The sequence below is a fragment of the Asparagus officinalis genome, chromosome 2 (assembly GCF_001876935.1).
Source record: "Asparagus officinalis chromosome 2, Aspof.V1, whole genome shotgun sequence".
Taxonomy (NCBI): domain Eukaryota; kingdom Viridiplantae; phylum Streptophyta; class Magnoliopsida; order Asparagales; family Asparagaceae; genus Asparagus; species Asparagus officinalis.
The window spans coordinates 2,116,453-2,121,478 of record NC_033795.1 but is presented as its reverse complement, the minus strand read 5'-3'; positions in this window follow the sequence as shown (position 1 = coordinate 2,121,478).

Sequence of the window (5,026 nt, the reverse complement as noted above, 5' to 3'; positions counted from 1 at the left end):
AAATGACTTCTCAGTCAGAACAAAGTCCTTGGCTCTTCCTAAAGAATAAGTCTAAGGCAAAGTGACTTCTCAGTCGGAACAAAGCTCTTGGCTCCTTATCTAGGAATCAACCAAGGCACAATGACTTCCTAGTCGGGTTTGAAGGACTTGGCTCCCCATCAGGAGTAACCTAAAGAACAAAGACTCCACAAGTCGGCAATCAAGTCTATGGTTCCCCACCTAGACAAACCAAAGACAAAAACCTAGAGTCGACTTTTATGAGTTTTTTTTTTTGACCAAACAGGAAAAACAAAGACGTCGCTTCTTATCCCGCATATGATATCTAATCTACAAGGTCCAACACTCTTCTTAAAAAGAAAAATAGAGCCACAACATGAATCAGCTATTCTATCAAGCATTTGTAGTTCTCAAAAGCAGAAGACAGGAGAAATCGTTGCTCATTCTAAAAGGAGATTTGTACATTCTTCAAAAGGCCTAACAAGGCTTACAAAAAAAACTCCTAAGGCTCAGCACCACTATCCCCAGAGTCCTTCCTCATTTTCTTCAAAGGCCTCCTAGAAGAACTCGGCTCCTTCGAGTCAGCCCTTCTTTTACAGACCTCCATTGGTGGAGGAAGGGTCATCGCTTCGGGATCAGAGGAAGACGAGGCGGACCACCCCATCTCAGGAAACTCCTTTATGTCCAGAGCTTTGGCCTCCTGAAGACCGAGGCGACACCGGAGCTTCTCAAGATCTCCAGCCTTGAGATCACTAAGGGCCATCGGCTCCAACACATTATCCTGCACCTCGGGCCAACCCAAGCAGATAGTATGTTGTCGGCACCCAACACCCAGATGAAGAACCTCTTCCATTCTTCATCTAGCTCTGGGAGATCGACGTCCAAGCGAAAATCGCCCCAACAGTGGAAAAAATAGTGTGGGTCCCCTCAACAGACCCCACACTAACCACGTGCCCAAGCAAACTAATGTTGGGCACTACTTCTGCCTCGGCGCAGATGTCTATAAACACCATCAAGATATAGATGGTGTGGGGATGGAACTGGCAGGGAGAAACTCCCAAAGCCGTAAAAACTTCCCTTACAAAGGGATGCAGCGGCAGGCGCAATCCACACTGCAAGTGTGCCCAATAGAGAGGCACTCGATCCTCCCCATGCATATGCACCAAAGTAAGACTGTCCGGTGCCCCTATGGTCATCGCTCGAGGAATGTCGTACTCATTATGCAACCAAGTTGCCTCGTCCAAAGTCATCCTCGACCTAGACAGAAACAAGACCATGAGTTTTTTCTCGTGGTCATTCTGAGGAAAAGCCATGCTAAAATATCTGAAGGAGTCAAAGGAAGGATCAACGAAGAGAAATGTTCCTGGTAAAGAGTATTCTTTTAAAAACAGCACCGAGAACTATTTATAAGCCTCTAAAGAAGCATGCAGAGCCCAAAAGGCACAGCCTTGGAGCAACCAAGGAAGATTCACTTTGAGAATTGGAACGGATTGCTCGAAATGCTAACCATTGCTCATAATTCACGCCAACAAATTGGCAAGAGAGGCACCATTTACTCTGTCCACGATGCCTCGTTTTCTCTAAAAAATCGGTTCTCAAAACTGACAGCATCAGTCTACAAAAGATTGGCGGTTAGAAAATCCCACGCCACGTCTCCAACCACGATCAACTGGCTAAAAAGTCTCAACACCACGAACAAACTCATACTTATTTCACTCTGACCCGACTAAAGTCAACTTCGAATGAAAGAGGCCAACTGTTATGGTAATTTACCATCTAAAGATGAAGATACTGAAAGATTGTCTGCATGGGCTAAAAAGGTCATGGTTCAATCTAGCTTAGAGGCTCCAAAGCCCAGCCAAGGGCAAGTCTATCGGCCAGTCGAGCGGATGAGTCATTTTTGACTAAGGGTCATCATTACCGACTCAAAGTGCGGGACCAGTCGGTCCCTCGTAATCAAGACGACTCCTCCAGCAGGCGTCTCGACTATACACTCGACCCGAATCTCACTCGGCTATCGAGTCGGGAAATCACAAAGACAACTTATGAACCGACTCGCCTCTACTAAGGGGATAAGATCCAGTTAAGCTCACCTCAGATGTCAATCAACACAACAGCACTGATCAATCCCATCAAGATCTTCGCTCTGACAAATCCTCTGCACATTGCCGCTTATTCTACTCACAAGTCACTTCTCTGGGATCGCCATGATGCTCTTCTGGGCTCGAATGACTTCCCCTCCAATCACCAACCACCATCTGGAGAGGGAAGGATGATCGAGCAGCGGGCCTATCCTCTGTCTTGCCTCATCTGCAAAATTCCAGGATACTGAGAGGACATTTCTCTCTTCCTGTAGTTTCCGACATGTTTCCCTTCCCCAATCGCCAGCCCGACACCTGAAAGGCGAAGGATTGACTCATCATTCTTATTCGTTTGCCCTGCCCTAACAACCGCCCTCTGTGCATACAAGAAAAAGCCTAAATCTTAGAGGTAATGGTAACTATAAAAAAGGAGGTAAAGAGGGTAAGTGGCAAGAGGAGGACTTATCCTCTGCTTCTTACACCTGAACTTTACTCCCCTTTCGATTTTTTTAACATTATAAGAAAAGATTTAAATACTCTTAGAGAGGAACCTTGCAGAGGGACCTTCAATGTCCCAGGTGGACTCTCAAAAAACTTCTCAAGTTCACCGGCTTGAGCGGTGCTATCGGCGGAGCCACTTGGGCGAAAATTACCGTCAACTCCCGGATTTTTACATATTGGCAGGCTATCAGTTCCACCCCATTTAGTGTCGCGCTCAGAATCGGGCGTAGAGTCGAGGAAGGAGTCTGTTCTGCGGGGAAATTGTTGGTTTGTTTTGCTTCATTATCGCTTCCATTGCACTCCAGTTAAAACTGTTATGCGTTACAAAGCGGAGAGTCTCGGTTCTTTGGTTTATAAGACCTTTTACAATAATAGATAAAAAAAACAAGAAATTCAAAATTACAACTTCTTCAAAAATTTTACGAACAAATAAAGATCCTGTATATCACGGTTCTCTTGCTTCTGTGGGTTGTTGTGCCTGGCCGGGGTTGCTTACTCGTGGACCACCTGCGGTGATCTGGATCCAAGCAGGATTATTTACGACGTATTAGTTCGCGGTTATTATTCTCAACCAAAGGACTGATATATAGCCGGGAGGGGATCGTTCAACCAAGGAACACGACCTCGCGTCGAATCTCGGGATCCTAAGAACCTTAAGCTTAGATACGGTAGTGTGCGTACGTAGATCTGATGATTAGCTCTCTCGAACCCCTGCCTTTTTTCGGTGCGGGTGCTCGCTTTAAGGATCTAAAATTCTTTCCCTCCTCCCTCACCTCTCTCGGGTCCTCCAAGTCTTCAAGCCTTTCAGTGATCTCCCGAGTTGTAGTGACAATGCCGGCAGATGTTTCGGCTCTCTCAAAGTTCAAAGAAGTCCCTCAATATGAAGAGGTACAGGCCTAATTTATCAGGCGTCTCAGAACTGTGTCGTTTGCACAGTTCTGTAGCCTAGCCACCTAGGTGCTCGGCCCATAGCGATGCTACCTAGGGGTGGCTCGGCTATGGCCTGATGCCACCTCAGGGTGGCTTTCGCCTTGGCCGAGCCGACCTGAGGTGGCTCGGCCTTTGTGCCGAGCCACCCTATGGGTGGCTCGGCCTTTGCAGCACCTGGGGTGGTGGCTTCGCCACGATCACCCTTAGGGTGGTCTCGGCTTGGGCGAGCCATCCGTTATTGGGTGGTTTCGGTTTCGGCCCGATTTCCCCTAGTGTGCGCTGGTTTTGTCTTGTTTTTTTTTTTTTTTGTTTTATTTTTGTTTATTTTTTTTTTTTTTTTTTTTTTTTTTGTTTTTTTTTTTTTTTCCCGTTGTTTCGTTGTTGTTCCGTTGTTCGGTTGTTTTGTGATTTGTTTGACTTGACTTCCGATTTGGCCAGTAAACTCAGTCGGTGTTTGAGTTCAAATCCAATTTTGTTGAAGACCCGTCGACTTCCCCGAACCACTAACGTTGTTCAACATGCAGTTCGTTAGCTTTTGTAGCTCTTTAAGTTCGTTTCGTTGCTTGAAAAACGTTTTTTTTCGTCGATTTGTCGAATCATTCACGCGCCGACTGTGTCAAGGGAACCTATAAGCAGTTTTATACGCCTACAGATCCCCCTCCAAAGCTTTTCAGTCCTGTTCTTTTATAGAAGAGTCGGAATGCTTTGGATTGATTGGCCCTACCTTTGTCGGTGACACGGGAACCCTGGACATGACTTTTGTTCTGTATTACCTTCATCCTTCGGGCCCATTCATGCTTTGTAGAATGCTGTAAGGGGTTCCGTGCTGCCATTTATTGTCTGACCGTTGTTGGAATTTGGAAAACATTTGAATCGTATTCCTGATTTTTTCAAATCTTTAACCCTCGTGTTGGTTGCTTCCAACATGAAATTGACCATCGGTTGAGCGGCTTTTTGAATCTTTAAATTGTGACCGCTTGTCTGGCGTTTAACACAGTTTATACTCGTAAAGATTTTTGGAGTCTACAACAGTTAAGCTCTAAGGAGTTGGAGCGGGGAGGTCTAGTTATACTCATACACTACCTGGAGTTAGTTAAGTTATCCTTAAGAATATTTTAGAAAAAATATTCCTCCAGAAACTTCTCAACAAAGAGGAAGGGAATAGTTTAAACTCGTATACCTTAATTGGAGTATTTCCCGTATTCCAAATGAGTTGAACCGGTCCCGATAATAAGCGAATCGGCCAATAATGAGCCAAATAAGGCAGTAATGTCGGTGCAAAAAGTCTCCAAACCCTTCCAAACATGTGGAGAGCAAGAATAACTAATGATCGAACCCTTCGGTCGATTTGAAGTTGTTTCGACGTTCAATTCTGCTTCAATGAATTCTGGTTCCGGATTTGGTTCAAACGCTAGGGGGCGGGCTGGTCCATTCTGGCTCATTCTGTCCATTCTGGCTCCATCTGGTCATTCTGGCTCCATTCTGATTCTGATCTGGTCTAAGCCAGGGTTCAATCT